Genomic DNA, 22,068 nt, shown 5'->3' with positions numbered 1-22,068 from the left:
GGAACTTCTCGAAGTGGGAAACACAAGAGAGGAAAAGGACCTACAAAAACAAACCCAAAACAATTAAGAAAATGGTCATAGGAACATACATATCGATAATTACCTTAAACGTAAGTGGATTAAATGCTCCAACCAAAAGACACAGGCTTGCTGAATGGATACAAAAACAAGAGCCATATAAATGCTGTCTATAAGAGACCCACTTCAGACCTAAGGACACATACAGACTGAAAGTGAGGGGATGGAAAAAGATATTCCATGCAAATGGAAATCAAAAGAAAGCTGGAGTAGCTATACTCATTTCAGATAAAATAGACTTTAAAATAAAGAATTTTACCAGACACAGGGAAGGACACTACATAATGATCAAGGGATCAATCCAAAAAGAAGATAGAACAATTATAAATATATATGCACCCAACATGGGAGCACCTCAATACATAAGGCAACTGCTAACAGCCATAAAAGAGGAAATCGACAGTAACACAATAATAGTGGGGGACTTTAACACCTCACTTACACCAATGGACAGATCATCCAAAGTGAAAATTAATACGGAAAAAGAAGCTTTAAATGACACTATAGACCAGATAGATTTAATTGATATTTATAGGGCATTCCATCCAAAAACAGCACATTACACTTTCTTCTCAAGTGCCCACGGAACATTCTCCAGGATAGATCACATCTTGGGTCACAAATCAAGCCTCAGTAAATTTAAGAAAATTGAAATCATATCAAGCATCTTTTCTGACCACAACGCTATGAGATTAGAAATGAATTACAGGGAAAAAAACGTAAAACACACAAACACATGGAGGCTAAACAATACGTTACTAAATAACCAAGAGATCACTGAAGAAATCAAAGAGGAAATCAAAAAATACCTAGAGACAAATGACAATGAAAACACGACGACCCAAAACCTATGGGATGCAGCAAAAGCGGTTCTAAGAGGGAAGTTTATAGCTCTACAAGCCTACATCAAGAAACAAGAAAAATCTCAATTAAACAATCTAACCTTACACCTAAAGGACCTAGAGAAAGAAGAACAAACAAAACCCAAAGTTAGCAGAAGGAAAGAAATCATAAAGAGCAGAGCAGAAATAAATGAAATAGAAACAAAGAAAACAATAGAAAAGATCAATAAAACTAAAAGCTGGTTCTTTGAGAAGAGAAACAAAATTGATAAACCATTAGCCAGACTCATCAAGAAAAAGAGAGAGAGGACTCAAATCAATAAAATTAGAAATGAAAAAGGAGAAGCTACAACAGACACAGCAGAAATACAAAGCATCCTAAGAGACTACTACAAGCAACTCTATGCCAATAAAATGCACAACCTGGAAGAAATGGACAAATTCTTAGAAAGGTATAACCTTCCAAGACTGAACCAGGAAGAAATAGAAAATATGAACAGACCAATCACAAGTAATGAAATTGAAACTGTGATTAAAAATCTTCCAACAAACAAAAGTCCAGGACCAGATGGCTTCACAGGTGAATTCTATCAAACATTTAGAGAAGAGCTACCACCCATCTTTCTCAAACTCTTCCAAAAAAATGCAGAGGAAGGAACACTCCCAAACTCATTCTATGAGGCCACCATCACCCTGATACCAAAACCAGACAAAGATACTACAAAAAAAGACAATTCCAGACCAATATCACTGATGAATATAGATGCAAAAGTCCTCAACAAAATACTAGCAAACAGAATCCAACAACACATTAAAAGGATCATACACCACAATCAAGTGGGATTTATCCCAGGGATGCAAGGATTCTTCAATATACGCAAATCAATCAATGTGATACATCATATTAACAAATTGAAGAATAAAAACCATATGATCATCTCAATAGATGCAGAAAAAGCTTTTGACAAAATTCAACACCCATTTCTGATAAAAACTCTCCAGAAAGTGGGCATAGAGGGAACCTACCTCAACATAATAAAGGCCATATACGACAAACCCACAGCAAACATCATTCTCAATGGTGAAAAACTGAAAGCATTTCCTCTAAGATCAGGAACGAGACAAGGATGTCCACTCTCACCACTATTACTCAACATAGTTTTGGAAGTCCTAGCCACGGCAATCAGAGAAGACAAAGAAATAAAAGGAATACAAATTGGAAAAGAAGAAGTAAAACTGTCACTGTTTGCAGATGACATGATACCATTCATAGAGAATCCTAAAAATGCCACCAGAAAACTACTAGAGCTAATCAATGAGTTTGGTAAAGTTGCAGGATACAAAATTAATGCACAGAAATCTCTTGCATTCCTATGCACTAGTGATGAAAAATCTGAAAGAGAAATTATGGAAACACTCCCATTTACCATTGCAACAAGAAGAATAAAATACCTAGGAAAAAACCTACCTAGGGAGACAAAAGACCTGCATGCAGAAAACTATAAGACACTGATGAAAGAAATTAAAGATGATACCAACAGATGGAGAGATATTCCATGTTCTTGGATTTGAAGAATCAATATTGTGAAAATGACTATACTACCCAAAGCAATCTACAGATTCAATGCAATCCGTAACAAATTACCAATGGCATTTTTTATGGAACTAGAACAAAAAATCTTAAAATTTGTATGGAGACACAAAAGACCCCGAATAGCCAAAGCAGTCTTGAGGGAAAAACACGGAGCTGGAGGAATCAGACTCCCTGACTTCAGACTGTACTACAAAGCTACAGTAATCAAGACAATATGGTACTGGCACAAAAACATAAACATAGGTCAATGGAACAAGATGGAAAGCCCAGAGGTAAACCCACGCACCTATGTTCAACTAATCTATGACAAAGATATACAATGGAGAAAAGACAGCCTCTTCAATAAGTGGTGCTGGGAAAACTGGACGGGTACATGTAAAAGAATGAAATTAGAACACTCCCTAACACCATACACAAAAATAAACTCAAAATGGATTTGAGACCTAAATGTAAGACTGGACACTATAAAACTCTTTAGAGGAAAACACAGGAAGAACACTCTTTGACATAAATCACAGCAAGATCTTTTTTGATTCACCTCCTAGAGTAATGGAAATAAAAACAAAAATAAACAAATGGGACCTAATGAACCTTCAAAGCTCTTGCACAGCAAAGGAAACCATAAACAAGACGAAAAGACAACCCTCAGAATGGGAGAAAATGTTTGCAAATGAATCAACGGACAAAGGATTAATCTCCAAAATATATAAATAGCTCATGCAGCTCAATATTAAAGAAACAAACAACCCAATCCAAAAATGGGCAGAAGACCTAAATAGACATTTCTCCAAAGAAGACATACAGATGGCCAAGAAGCACATGAAAAGCTGCTTAACATCACTAATTATTAGGGAAATGCAAATCAAAACTACAATGAGGTATCACCTCACTCCTGTTAGAATGGGCATCATCAGGAAATCTACAAACAACAAATGCTGGAGAGGGTGTGGAGAAAAGGGAACCCTCTTGCACTGTGGGTGGGAATGTAAATTGATGCAGCCACTATGGAGAACAGTATGGAGGTGCCTTAAGAAACTAAAAATAGAATTACCATATGATCCAGCAATTCCACTACTGGGCATATATCCAAAGAAAAGCATAATTCCAAAAGACACGTGCACCCCAATGTTCATTGCAGCACTATTTACAATAGCCAGGTTGTGGAAGCAACCTAAATGCCCATCAACAGACGACTGGATAAAGAAGTTGTGGTACATATATACAATGGAATATTACTCAGCCATAAAAAGGAATGAAATTGGGTCATTTGCAGAGACGTGGATGGATCTAGAGACGGTCATACAGAGTGAAGTAAGTCAGAAAGAGAAAAACAAGTATCGTATATTAACGCACGTATGTGGCACCTAGAAAAATGGTACAGATGAACCGGTTTGCAGGGCAGAAGTTGAGACACAGATGTAGAGAACAAATGTATGGACACCAAGGGGGGAAAACCGTGGTGGGGTGGGGATAGTGGTGTGCTGAATTGGGCGATTGGGATTGACATGTATACACTGATGTGTATAAAATTGATGACTAATAAGAATCTGCAGTATGAAAAAACAAACAAAAAAAACAACAAATACTAAACTTTCTTTGGGTTATTTGTATGGAAATATGTTAATATAAATGTTTCAGACATTACATGAAATTTCTAAAAATATTATATGTTGTGGTATAATGTTGTAAGTCATAATTCTAGTTATTATTTTAAAATGTATATCTCAGAAATAACTAAATTTCCTTGTCAGTTGCATCATTATGAACTTTCATCAAATCTTTAACCATGGTCATTTTTAAGTCTTTTGTCATTTACAGACAGTTCTGGGTGTAGTGTGATGTTTTTGCAAATATGTTCCTATAAAAGGGTTTCATCTTCAAGGAATTCATGGAAAAGACTCTGACAAGTACAAGTTTCTGGTAACTGAGTATACTGCTGAACTGAATGAATAAGCATCTTCCGAACTCTAATGGAAAACTGATGAATTCATAAAAGTGCTAACAAAAGATCAAGGTAAAAAAAATTAATTACATGGGACTGAGTGAACTGATGAGGATGATTATAATTTTTGTGACTTTCTGTTTGAGTAAAAAAAAAAAATTTGTATTCTCTATTCATTTATTCATTACATATGTTTAAACTGTTAATTATGTTATCAAAATTTATAAATTTGATTATATTTAATTTATTTAATCTTACAGTATATGAGGATGATTTGTTAAAGTCACCAACTATTTATTTTTCCTGTCATTATTTTAGTTTCTGTTTTATGTGTCTGAGAGCAATTTATTTACTGTGCATGTGTTTAAAAATAAAATCACTGGTGTCAGTGTCAGTAAATAGTAATAGCTGACTTTTGAGGGACAGAGGAAAGGTCCCTGCAATACTATTGAGGACATCAAAGGTATTGTCAGGTTAATGGCTGAGATAGCCTCCCTTTAAGGTAAGTGTAAACTTAATGAACCTTCCACCTTCAACAGTAGTAATACAGTAGAGAATAAAAGGGGAAAAAATATGTCTTTTCCTCATCACTCAACACACAACTTGAAGTCCAAGGCCACTAAGATAAATGTGGAGTCCTTAAAACATGGTGATTTAATGAATGTCATAAATTCAATTCTAGGCTTAGAGAGGTTACCGAGCAGCAGCTTGGTTTGTCTTTAAGGTAATCTGGATAAAATACTGGAATATGACCCAAAGGCTGTTTTATACAAAAGATGACAACAATGAAGAGAGTAGCCTCTAATAATTCTCTAAGAAACAAAAAGGAAAGGACAGAAAGACCAGGAGCTTACAAAAAGAAAAGAAAGTGTAAGATTAACAGGTACATGCTACCAAGTCCATCAACACCCCAAATTCATACACTGTCTCTGCTGCACTGTGGTGGGGCAGACTCAGCGAAACCAGTGACAGCTTTTTCGGGAAGGAGAGTGAAGACTGTATCAAGTGAAAGGAGAGGTGATAAGCATGTTGGGCATGGGTCACAGAAGACAAATCAGACTGGGGGAAGGAGGCTGAGAATGCAGCAAGCCGCAAACCGGGGGCAAAACCACCAACCGTATCCGAAAACCCAAGCACAGTAACAATTTTAGCAGGACCATTACCAAAGAGGGTGGGCATTTTTAATTCCCTATCAATTAAATACAGTGAAAAATGAATCAGTACACCGAACAGGAATAAACCTGGTAACGGAGACAAGAAAGAAAAGCAGTGAGCAAACAGCAAGCTCCTTGCAATTTCTATTTAAAAGGAAAAGCAGTTCTCAAAGGTACATTTCTCATTTGCACCTTCGCAAGTATGACAGACCCTTCTCCCTCGCCCAAAAAGTTACAACCAAGAATATAATAACATCTCAAAATTCAGCTTGTTTTTTTTTTTAAAAAAAAATCAAGTTAGTCTTAAAACTGTGCATTAGTACCTTTTCACATTTCCTCTTCCACTCCTCCCATTCCTCACAGTCTGTAGAGCACAGCTAGGAGCTGCACAGCACAGCTGGAAGACACCCCACCCAGTCACCTCCTCACTCACCCCCTGCCACAGCCCTCGTAACAGGTCAGAGATGCGGTCTTGGTGGGCTACTCCAGTGGACACTGCACCATTGCACCATTATCCTCAATTACTGCACCATTTATCCTCAATTACATTTATTTGACAAATTCATCACACGATGCCTGATACAGCTGTTTAATATTTCCTATGTTTATATTTTTATTTCCTTAAATTAAAATGTGATATGTTCCTTAAAGGCCAAGGGTTATGTTTCATGATATTCCCTGGGTAACTTGCCCAGAAGTAGTTCTACATGGAGATGCATGCCTGTATCGGCAGACATTGAGTGGATCTTCTCCTGTTACTCCAAAATTGGTTCCCAGGATGCTAAGCCAAGGACAGACAGGCATCAGAAACCACATATTCTAAAGAGTGCTGCAAATATTAGAGGTCAGCCACTCCAACCCCTATTAATAGCTCACCAAAATCACTCTGCTAGCACCAGTCATGATCTATGACTCCCTCGACCCTTACCTATATAAACAAAATTTGAGGGTGTGGGTGCAGAAGGTCAAACAATCTTCAATGGTGAATTACTGGTCCAGAGAATGTGCTGGGACAGCCCCAATACCAAGCCAACTACAGAAGTCTCCCAGAGCATCACTTAACACATCAGAGGTGCCTGTAAGGAGGGAAGGTTGGCATCTCACTCCACACATGTTTATCTGCTTATGGGCAAATTTATCAACTTTATCAGCCTACTCCTAACTCCCTGAGCAAGGAGAAGAAAACTGGTGAGACACAGCAGAGTGGAGAGAAGGAGCAGCCGTAGAGCCTGTATACATACTCACGCTTGGTGTGCCAAGGAGTCAAGGGGAAGGCAGCCAAAACCAAGCCATCCTGCCATGATCCTACTCCTGAGGACCTCCTGCCCACCTGCCCAGGTGAAGGGAAGAAGGTGCTGGATCAGAACTCTTCAGAGAGTCCCAGCAGGGTCCCCACCAAAGAGGACACTGGCAGCCAGTTAGTGTTTTCGAAGCAGTGACAACCGAGAGGAGAAAGCAGCGCAGAAAAGGGAGGGTGGAATAGGGTGAAAGAGCTGAGTGTGTCCCCTACTCAGCCAGAGGGGACAGGTGGGGGAGGGGAGGAGACATAAAGGCTAAATTGAATAGAGACTGAAGTTTAGACTAGACTTGACTTCTTTATGTCATAACTAACTGGAGAATTATGGCCTACAGCCCAAGACACCATTAAAAGACGGGAAAGAAAGACTCAACATAGCTCTTTGAAAATGGTGACTAAAGAAAAATAAAACTTTCATCTTTACCCCAGATAGTACTGAGTATTCAACAAACTGATTAAAAAGAATGACGGAAGGATTATTAAATATCTTCTAGCCCTGCCTTTTTCAGCTCCTCATTTTCTTTTAGATTTTCTGAGAGGGGGTAGTGAGGGAGACAGAATATTTTGAGAAAGGAGAAAGACTTATCTTAGCTACTCGCATATTGCTCAAAGAACTCTAAGCAAACACTACACTTTCCTGCAACACAGCAGTTAGCCTAATGCAGTCAAAAGGCCAACCTGAGGAGGATCCTTGGTGTGATTTACAATGCAAGAGTTTAAAATGGTATAGTCCTTGCTGTGGTAATAAACATTCATTTTAAGCCTTTTAAAGGACTAATACTTCATCTGAACATTCTCAGAGAAAGACCTCTCTTTGAGCGAGGGAGCAAGATGGTTCAATCAAGCCACAAAAAGAGAATGGATCAAAGTACAAAAATTCCAATACCTTTTTCACCAAGCCGACCTCGTATCCACTCCACTGCATGAAAATCTAGAACCAACTCCAGAAAAATGTGCACAGTTTGATTTTATTGAATCCCCAGAGGTTCTCCATTAAGACAGCAAAGGCAACCAGCTGGCAAGTTGGCAAATCTCCATTCAGGGAATTGACGAGTCATCACAGAGAACCCACCGAAGTGGGCTTTGACTTACAGGACGAGCACAGGTAGAGCCCCAAACCAATGGGTGTGAGAGGAGCAACCCCTGGTCCTGGGGGCTCCCTGTGTCCGAGAAAGTGGAAACCACCCAGGGCAGAAGCCCTCCACCACTTCCTTGGTAAGAGACATACTTCTGCAAATAAAAAGGAGCCGAGGGTTCTGAAGAAGACTTACATAAGTATGTTGTGGCCAGGTGTGCTTTCCAGCACCTTCAGTGTCCAAATTCATTAAAAACTCCACCAAAACTCATACTTTCTTTTGGAGATTAAAGTTACTTAACTACATACCTCACTGGGAAAACTCACAGAGCTAAGCAGATTATTAGAGGAAAGGATAGAGTTTTATTTTCTGAAAAATTTTAAAAAGAGTAGTTCCCGTATTCGTGTAACGGTCCGATTTCCACGTGGCCCAGAGGCTGGGAACTCGGAAGATAATCTCTAGTTTCTCTATGCAGTGAAATTCTGATTCAATTAAGAGCCTTATCACGTGATGAGTTTTCATTTTGCTGTGGTCCCCTAAAATCTAGTGAGTATTTTCTACCTCTTTCTCAGACTACGCTTTTAAGTTCAGGTAAGTTAATGTTTTTCATCTTCTTTCATAAACACTGGGCCAAGCTTAGCCATCTGTGAAAGGCCACCTCCAGCCCCGAGGCACACACCTTCCTTTACCTATGTAACGCTCTCAACAGCAGCCCGCAGACTAAACATCGTCAACTCCAGCAAACAGCCCAATACATCATGCTATTGAGAAGATGATTTTTTTTTTTTTACCACCATCTGCAAAAGGGGTAACTAGTGACAGCACTGATAACCTGTGGTGACTGAGCATCTTATAAACAGGCAGGCCCTTGCCCCAATGCTCTGTGAACTGTCAGTTGATGCAGAGTCAAGGAGAAACAGTGTGAAACAAGCACTGCAGAACACTCCAGGTCTATGAGAGTGAACTGGAGAAGGCAAAGACTCCCCGAGTTAATCAATTCCCTCCCAGCCACCGCTTAATACCTAGGAAACATAAGTAATGTTGGATAATGACATAAATGAAAGCAGCAAGAAAAATAAACTCCAATTTCTGAGTAAGTGAAAGCCCTGATAATCATCTTACTAGTTCGCCTCCTGGAGATAACCTTGGGTATGGTGATGCCTATTTAGATACACCACCAAAGGCACAGTCCATGAAAGAAATAATTGATAATCTGACTTCATTAAATTTAAAGACCTCTGCTGTGTGGAAGACAATGTCAAGAGAATGAGAAGACTAGCCACAGACTGGGAGAAAATATTTGCAAAAGATATATCTGATAAAGGACTATTGTCCAACATATACAAAGAACCCTTGAAGCTCAACAATAAGAAAAGAAAAAGAAAAATGGGCCAAAGACTTTAACAGACACTTCAAACAATATACACAGATGGCAAATAAGCATATGAAAAGATCCTCCACATCACATGTCATCAGGGAAATGCAAATTAAAACACAGATACCACTACACACCGTTAGAATGGCCCAAATCTGCAACACTGATAATGACAGCCCCAAATGCTGGTGAGGACGTGGAACTCTCACTCATTGCTGGTGGGAACACAAAATGGTACAGCCACTTTGGAAGACAGTTTGGCAATTTCTTACAAAACTAAACATACTCTTACCATACAATCCAGCCATCATGTTCCTTGGTATTTACCCAAAGGAACTAAAAACTTACGTCTACACAAAAACGTACACGTGGATATTTTATAACACCTTTATTCATAATTGCCCAAACTTGGAAGCAACCAAGATGTCCTTCAGTAGGTGAATGGATAAACCAACTGTGGAACATACAGAAAATGCATAGTGCTCACGGCTACAAAGAAATGAGCTATCAAATCATGAAAAGACATGGAGGGACCTTAAATGCACATGCCAACTATATGACATTCTGGGAAAAGCAAAACCATAGAAAGAGTAAAAAGCTCAGTGGTTGCCAGGAGCCTGGGAGGGGGCTAACAGGCAGAGCCCAGAGGATTTTTAGGGCAGTGAAAACACTCTACGTGGTACTATAATGGTGGATACATTTGTCCAAAATCATAGCATGTACAACACCAAGAGTGGACTGTAATGTACACTACGGGACTTTGAAGACTACGGACATGTCACTGTAGTCTCACGGACTGTAAAAGACGTACCACACTGTTGGGGGTGTACACGGTGAAGGCAGCTAAGCATGTGTGGGGTCCAGGGGTAAATGGGACACCTCCACACCTTCCTCTTAGTATTGCTCTGAACCTGAAACTGCTCTTAAAAAATAAAGTCTTAAAAAAAAAAAAAAAAAAAAAGTCAAGGAAACATATTCTTCTCTAGAGGCTCCTAAAAGGACACAGCCCTGCCGACGCCGTGATTTTTTAGCCCATTGAGACCCATGTAGACTTCTGACTTACAGAACTGTGAGATAAGAATAAATAATAAAGATGATAAATTTGTGCTGTTCTAAGCCACTAGGTTTGCGGTAATTTATTACAGCAGCAATAGAAAACTAATACAAAGACCAATCAATGAATTTCACTGGGCAGCAGAGACTTCCCACCACACCACCAGTTAACAACTGTATCAATTTTACCAAGAAGAACAAAGTTTTCTAGCACTCTTGAGAATTGCAAAATAAAGTTGAAAGTATATTCCAGGGAGCCTGGTTTCAATGAGGAAAGAAAAGTTAATGCAGACAAAGCCCCCAAACTGAAATATGCTTGTTGCTTTTCCAAGACTCAACATTTTGAGGAAGAAATCTCACCACTCATTATCCCCAGGGATATGGTAACTGACATAACTTTGCAAACAGACCTCAGAACTATTCAGCTCTGATCAAGAGGACGCATCCTAAGAGAAAACCTTCCCTGATAAAACTGGAGAGGAGAATTTTTAAGAATGCTAAGAGCATCAGGTTACGTCATCAGCAGCTAGGAAAGGTGGAATATAAAAAAGGATAAGAGACGGCCTCTGCAAAGTGACAGAAAGGAGAACTTAAAACACTCAGGTGTTTGTTAAAATTTCGGGCTGTTGCCAGCCAAGGTACCAGGTAATTAACACTGACTTAAATGACACCAAATCTTCTTCAGGTACCCACTATTTTAAGACGTTTTCTCTTCATGCCTATCTGTTCGATGACATTACAAAAGCTCATGAGAAAGTTGCAAGAGTTCAGGGGAGACGTGAAAGTCCCAGAAACGTGACCAAACAATTGGTCCAGCAAGTTAAGACTGACTGCTGGCCAGAGCACAGCGGAACTTACGATCAGAGAGAGGACGGCCAGGAGGCTACCCCTCCGCAGGCTGATTTTGGGGTTCTATTCTTGGCACCGATAGTGACTGGTCACGTGACACTGCACAATCCACTGCCCTTCCGAGGTTAGATGAGAGCTGCCCTGAAAACATTCTGCAACAGAGCTGCAGTTGTGGGTGAGCTCCACAGAGACGCGCCAGCTGCCGCCTTTAAGCTGCCTGTAGGACTCAGGAAGACTTTTTAATAGGGAAACTTCTACCAGAGAGGGGTCTGGAGGAAGAAGCGTAACACACCGACACTTCAAAACTCACAAGTTGAGACCTGGTGCTGAGACCCAGAGGCAGGTATGGCCAATGGATGCTGGTGACAACCTAGAGGAAGTAATCCAAGCTGGATGCATAGGAAGGGCAGAGGATGCTCCTGTAAGGATCCTCTTTCAGCAGGACTTTGTTCATATCTCTGCCACAGAAACCATCTTGCAATTCTTACAGCATGGAGTCCGTATGTATTTTAAAAAATAAAATAGATTATACCTAAAGTATTATCTCACTTGGGAATTTCTGTAGAGGAAATCTAGTAAAGAAGTATTTTTTGTACACATCTCCACTATGACATCAAGAACTATTGTTCCACTATAACATCTTTAGCCACATACATACATACAGACCTTGTGAGGCATCTTGATATTCAAAGTTTGTGGAAAATGCCTTTAGTTAAGAATCATTCAGTTGGCACTTGTGCAATACACATGTATTAAGGGTCTATCACATGCTAGGCACCTGTGTAAGGCTCTAAGAGAATAAAGGCCATCTGTCACCTCCTCCAACAGTTATGTCCCACACACATGTCACTTCCTCTAACCCCAGGCTGCTCACAGCAAGCAGCCAAGGGAGGATTTCTTAAAGAACATGCACTGGAGAGAAGAACCCAAAAGAATGGCTGCAAAATGGAACTCGGTGTTTGTGTTCTACTGTTGTTAGCATGTTACACTCAGGAATCATTCATCTTGGTGGCTTCTCAGTGCAGTGCCTAAGAACTCAGCCCTAACAAAGAGTAAGGAAGCAGTGTCAGCTGCCACATGGACACCTCTTGCGGACCCAAGTGCCACAACCAGACCCTAGAATCCCCATGTGCTTCGATACCGGGCTTACTCCGTTTTGTATCTCCAGGTTTCTCAAAGTCTGAGAGCATTTCAGCGAGGTCAAAATCCAATGCTAAAGGGGATTTTTCTACTGGGCAGTTTCAAATCATCATTTTTGCACATATAAGGTTTCAAATACTGCCATACTGAAAAACTGGGAATTCCGTAAATATCAAATAATACTTTTAAAGTAATATGTTTTGGCACACTCAGTCAAAATATAAAGAAGCCATCCAAAAGGACTGTGTAGATTTATACTCAAAGATATGAAAAGATATCAAAGACATTACTAAATAAAGCAGACCATAAAACATTATGTGTTTTGTGAAATAAACTATTTACACTATAACATTACTAACGTAAGTGTAGAAAAGAGTAAAAGAATATTTGTCACGAGGCTAGATGTATCTCTGGGTAGTGAGATATGGAAGATTTTATTTCTTGTTCTTTTCTTTTAATTTACTTTGATTTCCTAAATTTCTAAGATGACCATATATTGCTTGAAAATACAGAACTCTATACATTCCCTATTGCTCAAAGTATTTGCACTGGCAAATATCTGCTTGCTCCACTGTCAGAAAGAAAAGGACATTATCTCACAATGAATGGCTTTTAATTCTTCTATTTTGCTTCTCATGCATTACCAGATTTTTCTGAATACAAATCTTCCTTCCTTTAGCATGTTTACCAGCAGAAGGATTTTGTAAATGCAAATGATCTACACCCTGCACTACCCTATATCATCTCTACTTATACCATCTACCTATACCACACCACCAATAACACTGGATTAACATCAGAAGACCCAGTCTCCAGCCTAAGTGTACTATCTCTGTGACTGCAGGAAAGTTACTTAACATCCCTGATCTTGCTTTTTCACCTGTGAGCAGCAAACATAGGACGAAAGGAAAAATTAAATCAGGCAAGTGATGTGACCGTGCTTTTAAAGTTGTAAGACACTACAAATGCTGACTGCTATTTTCATCATCAACTTTAGTATCTCCTCTAAAATATTTTCAGGTATTCCTGTCATAATATTTAACGATGGGCATATCAGGAAACACTGTTAAAAGAATACTTAGGTAAAATGTCAGTGAGAAGACAGGTAAATGTAACAATCCTAAAAGTACATGGGTTTCTAATGGCATTCAGACCGGAACTGAAGAGAGCACGGCCACGGGGTCAAGCGGTAAAGAGCAAGGACCAGCATGCTCAACAGACCCAGGTTCAAGACCCGTCTCTGCTTCATCTGAGCTGGAAGGTATTGGACAAGTAACCCCCAGGACTTTACGCCTTAGTCTCTCACCTGTGAGATGTCAGTAACAACAGCATCGACGTTGCAGAGGTTTTGTGATGATTAAACACGACAAAGGCTACACAGTGCTTATCATGGTGCTTGGTCCATTGTAGGAACCTGATCTTTCTAAAGGATCTCACTCACAATATAGCCAAGATGTACAACAGCGACTCCAATTCTCAGAGGAAAGGAAATTACCAGAGGAGACCATTCCAAAAAATTAAATGCTAAATATTTCTCATAATAAAGAACAGTATTTCCAATAACTTGGCACCTACATAATAATACATACCACTCTACTGAAAAACAAACATAGTCTTCTCAGGAATCATTTAAGTCTGATAAGGCCTGTACCAAAGACCACAGCCTGTCACTGCCCCTAGATTCAACCCAACCATTACTCTTCGCAAAACGTGGATGTTGAAAAAAATAAACACTGGCTACTATGGGAACAAGTAATCCAAAGGTATCATTCAGACAAAAGGGCTCTCACCTTCCTTTAGCTACCCATAGCTCTTCTTTTCATCCGTCTTCTTACGGCATTTATCACTTTCTACCTCGTGTTAAGAGTCATTTGTGCAGGGTCTGATCTATCCGCCTACACCGTAAGCTCTTTGAGTGCAGAGACCCTGTCATATTCATCTTTGGATTTTCAACGAAGCCTTGCACAAAGAAAGCCATAAATAAGTAGTTTGTTGGGGGAAAAAAAGACCATGTACTAAAAAGCACTGCCACAACTGGTCACTATGACTACACTATTTAACCTTTGGGGGAAAAATTAATCAAGCCCCCCAACCACGTGACTAGAATTACGCAATTAACCCGATTTTACAGACTAGAGAATCATTTAAGAATTCTAATCCCTCCTGAATGATGATAACATGGAATTAGAATTCAGGCATACTAATGCTAACACGGTGAACAACATTGTTTTTTTTAGCAGCTTCGGCTTTCTTTTATGAAATTGTAACTTACTAAGTCTACAGTTTACCCATATCTAAGCTCACCTTTTAATAGAGAAACTAAAATAATAAGTCAAAGTAAGGAATACTGTCATGCTAAAGGACCTCTGTAAAATAAATATCCTATTCCAGAGATCCTTATCCCCCACAAACAGGAAAACTATTTTGTTGGTCTAGGGTCTTTAACTGGCCCATCAAGGCCTAATGATTGCTACATAATAACCAAGTAAGTTCATTATTAGCAAATTGATGGGGTAGACCAAAGCATCTCTGTGTGATAACTGTCACAGTTGCCTTCAGCTGAACTAACTGCGATCCACGGGGCTGCGCTGTCGAAGCATGCACGGCATCCAACACAAAGGAATTAACAGTTTAACTGACAAGTTTATCACTTTTCCAAATCACTGAGCCTGACTCTAAACAAACATGTTTTATGTCAAATATGACTATTCTATTTTATGAAAAATATACTAATGACAAAATATTTGTGCAGTGCCCAACTCAAACCAGAAATTGTAATAACATCTACAGACAGCTACATAAATTACGAGGTGGCTCACTCGTGAGGTGGTATTTTTCTCCTCAGAGGTAAGAGGATTTCCTTATCTTATACCTAAATTTGTGACACTCATTTTTGTTGACAACACTGCCATAACGCACAATGGACAAGAGAATATCTGCAGGAAAGTACATACATGGAAAAAGAAAAAACTACATTTTAACTATGTCCAGCATTTAACATGGAGATCTAAGGTCTAATCCTTTTTCTCCAACCTTACATATAACAGATCAGTTTTAAAAGCAAGTTAAAGCAATATCATATTTTTTCAAAGAAGAACTTGGCCTTTATCTCCTCAGTCTTTTGCCTATGATCACCAGAAATGAGAAATGGAGAAATAAATATACTACTTGTAGCTAAAATGTATTTGTCTTTTCTTTTTAGAATGTGGTGTTGTGAAAAGTATTTCCCAGCTTCCTACCTAGAGAATGAAGGTGAGGTTTACCCAGCATCTTGGGGAAGGAAGCCATATTCCTAGCAGGTAGGTCTATAAAATGCTATGTCAAAAAGAAACTCAGAGTGACCTTTCCAAGAGGTGGAGAAAGCAGCCACCCAAACAGCATTAGTTAACAACTGGTGAAATGCTGGCTTGAACTGATGTCTACTCACTAGCCTGGAGCACGATACACACACATGTCATGCCCAGATGGCCTCAGGGGATAAGAAAGGCAGGCACACTGTTTCCTAACACCCAATAGCCACGTGTTGTCTAGACCAGTGATCCACAAGGACAGAGCGAGGGTATATTTGTCTGTGTGTGTGTGTGTGTATGCATATGTCTGCATATGTATATAAATATGTGTCTATATATGTACCATATACATATGTCAGAATCTTGTGGTCTAGATGGAAATGAATGAAAAGGGTACAAAACAGCACATGGATTTCCTAAATCTGATCAACACTGGCCAGAACAACCTTCCAGCTTCCTCTCACACAGGCTGGTACAAGTGATCCAGAGTACGTTTCAAATCGGGACTGGGGTATGACGAAGTTGCGTGGCAGGGACCAACACTAGATGGCAGATTTTGATACTCAATGAGCATGTAATGTTGAAAGTTCTAAGAGAAGCTGGCCCTGTGAGGGGGTGTTGGTGGTAAAAGAAGAGGCCAGGAGACTGCCACCCCACACACAAGACACCACTGAGGGCAACTCTATGACCCATATTTGTTCATGATTTAAAAAGTGACTCTAGGGCTTCCCTGGTGGCGCAGTGGTTGGGAGTCTGCCTGCCAATGCAGGGGACACGGGTTCGAGCCCTGGTCTGGGAGGATCCCACATGCCGCGGAGCAACTAGGTCCGTGAGCCACAATTGCTGAGCCTGCGCGTCTGGAGCCTGTGCTCCGCAACAAGAGAGGACGCGATAGTGAGAGGCCCGCGCGCCGCGATGAAGAGTGGTCCCCGCTTGCCGCAACTAGAGAAAGCCCTCGCACAGAAACGAAGACCCAACACAGCCATAACTAAATAAATTAATTAATTAATTAAAAAAAAAAAAGTGACTCTAAAGCTGGGGGGCCTGCAAGGGTGTGTTCATAGAACCCTCTAGGAATGTTTTTAAATGCTCTGTTTCCATTTAGATGATGATCACACTCGCACGCACTTATATTCTGGGACATCAGGATAATGTCCATTTCAGGGAACAAGCTACTGGTTCACTTAAAATTCACAATCCCTAACCTCAAGTGATCACCGGTGCAGCCTGTTCAGCCTATCGCATCTCCCTGGTGAATTGACTCTCCAGCTCTCCTACACAATTATCTCCTCATTTCTCCAACCTTGAACATCTTTTCCTTCCTCGCTCTCAATGATGACATTCCTTATCTTACTGAGAGAAGAGAATTAACAGAAGAAGACTTCCACGAGCCCATACCCCAAATCACCAAGCTCCCTGCACCTCTGCCTGCCCTTCCATCACTGCGGCTGCAATGTCAGACAGACATCTATCCATTCTCCTGTCTAAGGCTGACATCTACATGGATAGCTGGGCGTCATCCCTTCCCACCCAGCTGAGGACATCAGGCTTACAAATGTCCCGTCTCTCATTCCATTTTCCTTCTCTATTGGATCATTTCCATTAAACAATACTTTAAAAAAAAAACAAACCCTCCCTTCATCCCATATTCTCACTGAGCTAACACCCCATTTCTTTGCTCCCCCTGTACAGCAAATTTCTAGCAAGAGTTGTCCGTACTAACAAGTCATCTATCTTTGTTACATTATGTTTTCTCTCGCCACTCTGTCCTGAACCCAGTTCTATCAGGCTTTTGTCCCCACCACTGCACTAAAATAACTCTTGCCAAGGTCAAGAATGGTTAAGAATGTATTGATATTTTGCCAAACACAATGGTGAATTCCCAGTTCCCACTGTACTTGATCTATTGACAACAACTGATGCAGCTTTTCACTCCTCCTTTCTTGAGACTTCCTCTGTTTGACTTACAGGACCACTATCTCTCCTCGACCTCACCAGCCTCTCCTCACCAATCTGTTGATTGCTCCTCATCCATGCACCACCTGAGAGTGCGCAAGACCTTGAACTCTTTACCATCACTCACTCCCTATGTGAGCTCATATGACTTCATAGCTTTAAAAACCGTATGCACCAGTTCTCAAATTTATCTCTCTTGCCCAGAAATATATCTCCTTTGAAATCTAGGCTCGTGTACCTGAATGCCTACTTGACATCATGAAATAGATTTCCACTAGACAGCTCAAACTGAACTTGTCCAAAACTGAATTCTTGATTCTGCCCAAACCTGCAACTCCAACTCCCCTCCTCATCTCAGAAGACAGCAACTCCATTCATCTGTATTTTCAGGCCCAAACCTTTTAAGTCCTCTCTCCTCCATCCAGAATCTGGTAATCGCTCGCCACCTCCATTACTTCCCACCCTGGTCCAGGTCACATCATCATTTTTTGCACCAGGGCAATAGCCAGCCAATGGGCCCTCCGCTTCCACCCTGAATGGTATCTATATGGTCTAGTCTCCATAAAGCAATCGCAGGACTTATTTTAAAATTTCACTCAGATGGTGTAACTCTTCTGCTCACAAACCTTCCACCACGGTTTCCCATCCACAAACAGTGAAATCCAAAGTCTTGACCACAGGCTATATGGCCCTACACGATTCAGCCCCTGCTAACCTTCAGACCTCACCCCCCGCCCACCACCACTCTGGCCACACTGGTTCCCTGGCTGTTTCTATAACTACTTAGAACATCCTTCCTGCTCAGAATATTTGCGATCACTGTTTGCTCTGCCTAGAACTTTCTTCCTCCAAGCAACCTCATGGCTTGGTTCCTCACTTCTGTCAGGGGTCTGCTCAACTATCCCTTTATTTAGAGAGCCCTTTTATGGTATGTAGAATTCTATGATGGCCTCCAACCTTCCTGTCCCCTGGTGTACGTGCCCTACGTAATCCTCTGCCTTGAGTGTGACCCAGACCTTTCAATATGATGGGCTGTCACTCCTGTGATTAAGTTATATTTTATGACAAGGGTGCAGGGATTTTGCAGATGTAATTCAAGTTCCAAATCAGTTGATTTCGACTTAATCAAAAGGGAGACTATTCTAGATGAGACTGGCTTAATTAGGTAAAAAACCTTTAACAGAGGGACTGAGCCCTTGGAGGGCAGGGGAAATGTTCTCCAACTGCCCCTGAAAAAAGCAAAGTCAGGCTGTGAACTGTCTGGAGTGGGGTGGCCTGTAGGAGCCGAGGATCTCAGTCCACACCTGCAAGGAACTGAATTCTGGCCACGCCCAAGTGAGCTTGAAAAAAGACCTCAAGCTCCAGGTGAGCAGGTCTTAACTGCAGCCTGGTGAGCCACAGCAGAGGACCCAAGTAGGCCGTGTCCAGACTTCTGACCTACAGAAGCTATGAGATAATAAATGGAGGTTGCTTTAAGCCACGAAATTTGTGGTAACTTGTTACATAGCAATAGAAAACTAACATGCCTTCCTTAATACAGAACAGCACCCTCAGACTTTCTAGCCTCTTGATGCAGCTTTTCCTTCAGAGAACTTGATATATCATATCAGTAATGCTCGTATTTGAATTATTCCTCTCCCTACCTCTAGAATGTAAGCTCCTGGAGGGCAGGAAATTTGTCTTTTGTTTTTTCCCTTATTGCATCACAGGGCCTAGAACAGTGCCATGCACAAGGTAGGTGCTTGATAAATATCTATAGGATGAATGAGAGCAGCTGATGCTTACATTTACATCATCAGAGGGTGACCCCCAAAACTTAATAGCTTTTAACTGTTAACTTTTAAAGGCTATTTCTCAAATTAAAGTACAGTTGACCTGCAAACAACAGGGATTTGAACTGTGCAGGCCCACTTATATGAGGATTTTTTTTTTTTCAATACATACATACCACAGGACTACACAGCCCACGGCTGGTTAAATCTGTAGATGTGGAACTGTGTATACAGAGGGCCAGCTGTAAAATTATAAGCAGATTTTCAACTTCGCTGGGAGTCAGTGCTCCTAACCCCGGCACTGTTCACAACTGTACAAGGATTGCCCTTAAAGGAGTCCAACAACATATTCTGAGAGATTCATGAGTTCTCAAATGTAAAAAAAACACGAATTTAAACAAATACCTTGTAAACATTTAACAACAACAAAAAAGATGCATATAAGCAATTAGGCATAAACATGTGTTTGCTAAAAATAAGTTATACTAAAATTCACTTCCATTTTTTGAAAATATCATTGATATGTCTTAATTTCAGAAATACTTTTAATGGATCCTGTTATGATAGCTTTTTGAATAGTTAGTTAAATGTTGACTAAAAGGCAGTAGAGTCAATAGGATTTGTTTCTGATTGAGCAACTATACCAAAAAATACTAGTTAATTATTGAAAGCCATTCAGAAAGTGAGCAGTTTCTAACAGATGCCAGAAGGCTCTGTCCTACGTGAACTGCTGAACACGATAATCAATGTTCTGGATAAAGGTGCAAAAGATAGGGTCATCAAATTGACAAGGGACGTATATACAAACATTGTAACTAATATGACACATTGACTGTCAGGAGTGAAATGTACGGTGGGCGAGCAATGAGTCAAAACCACCAGGTCCATTCTTATAGTGACAAATGCGAAGATGTACACGGAGTTTTAAAACATAAGTTGCAGTTCAGAGTCAGCCTTGGTAGCCCTTCAAATGGAAAAAACACAATCAGAGGTTTTTGTTTGACTGTTGGGTCATGCTAAATTCATCACCAAATTACACAGATATTTCAAAAGGCAATGAAAACTTGGACTGATTTAGGAGAAATTTATAAATTTCTCTATTTAGGAGAAATAGAGTGTGAATTGCAAAAAAAAAAACACATGATCTAACTACTGTATTCTAGCGTGCTCAGATCACATCTGGAGTCCTACATTTAAATATAGGTGCTCCATTTAAAAGGGACAAGGTTAAACTGGAAAATAATACCATGAAAAGAGTTCTGAAGTTGAAGAGGTCTTAGAGTAAACAAAGTTAAACAAATTCCTCTCCTGCAGAACTTCTTAGAACCTTTAATGTTAATCTTCCTTGTGATTTCCAAAAAAAGGTGTGTGTGTGTGTGTGTGTGTGTGTGTGTGTGTAATAGATGGATACTACCCGTTGTTTCTTAACTTATTTGAACATGGAACTCTTTCTTCATGGAGAATCTTTTAAGACTAGTGACCCAAGCCATGAACTCAGGAAAACCACCGCCTAAGCCCATGAGAAAAAGGGTAACAAATGCAGATGCAGACTAAAAGTCACTAGGAGTAAACAAGGATGATTGGGAGGGGGATACAGAACTGTACCGTGAGAAGCAAGGCTAAAGTTACTTTTGCTGTTTTGCCTAGGAAAGGAGAAGAGCAAGCCTGGCAAAAAACAAATGGCTCTCAGAAAAATGAGAGAATGCAACTGTTTTATACTGTCCCAGTACCTAGAGCAAAACAATATTTGGAAATAAGGCTCAAAGTATGCATTTTAACACTCTTCAGGAGACTTATCCAGAGAACCTGATATGTGCTCTAAGGGTCAGAATTTGAGCCCAGAATAGGAAGGTCAGCTAAATCTTCAAGAGGACATAGCAATTAAAGCTTTTCAGTATCACAGAGGTGATCGCGGAAAAAGAGTGAACTGAAGTATGCACAGGGGCTGGGTAAACACCCAGCAGGGGCACTGAAGAAAAGACTCCTGCGTATGTCAAGTAGGAGGTTGGATGACTGGGTTCTAAAGGTGACTTCCAACACTGCCTGCTCAGCGGGCTAGCCTGTAACCTCCGTAGTCTCACTCACCCTTGCGTCTCAAAGACAAACACTGAGCCCGGCGCAGAATTGCTTTCTCAGAAATATCGGTGAATATTTATGAGTGAATAAATGAACAAGTGAAAAATAAAAAGAGTACCTGTTTCCAAAGTCAAACGAAAAGGGAAAGGGCTATTGCATTCTTTGGAGACTGTTAAATACACTAACTGTGAATCACAAGCAAGGTTACTCTCAAATATAAGGAAAATAGTCTTGTAATACATTTCACATCTTGACTTGGAAATCAGCTCTGAATTAAAGTGCACCAAGGGTCGCTGTGAGGTTCCCATGGTAAGTACGGGAACATGCACTGCAGATTGTAAATGACCATCAGAAGGAAGGGGTGATTATGGCGAAGATAATCTACCCTGACAGATTATGATAATTCAGAGGGCTGGAAACTAACCTTGAAAATGAATCCACCTTTTATAGCCACGGCTCTGAAAAAGGCCCATTAGCCATGTGTTCTATTTGTTTAATTGTCAAAGGAGAACATATTTGAAAATGCCTTCAAAAATGTGACAGGGAACTCTACTCAGTGCTGTGTGGTGACCTA

General features: G+C 40.3%; 1 protein-coding gene across 2 annotated transcripts in view; it reads right to left on the bottom strand.

The window, feature by feature from the left end:
• The window catches only part of STK39 (serine/threonine kinase 39), a 305,309-nt gene that overhangs the window by 84,602 nt on the left and 198,639 nt on the right, over window positions 1-22,068 (bottom strand). The gene's annotated exons all lie outside the window — the stretch shown is intronic.

This window comes from Eschrichtius robustus, chromosome 5, assembly GCF_028021215.1.
Source record: "Eschrichtius robustus isolate mEscRob2 chromosome 5, mEscRob2.pri, whole genome shotgun sequence".
NCBI classification, from domain to species: Eukaryota; Metazoa; Chordata; class Mammalia; order Artiodactyla; family Eschrichtiidae; genus Eschrichtius; species Eschrichtius robustus.
Note: the sequence above shows the minus strand (reverse complement) of the source record. Positions and strands in the feature narration are given on the sequence as shown.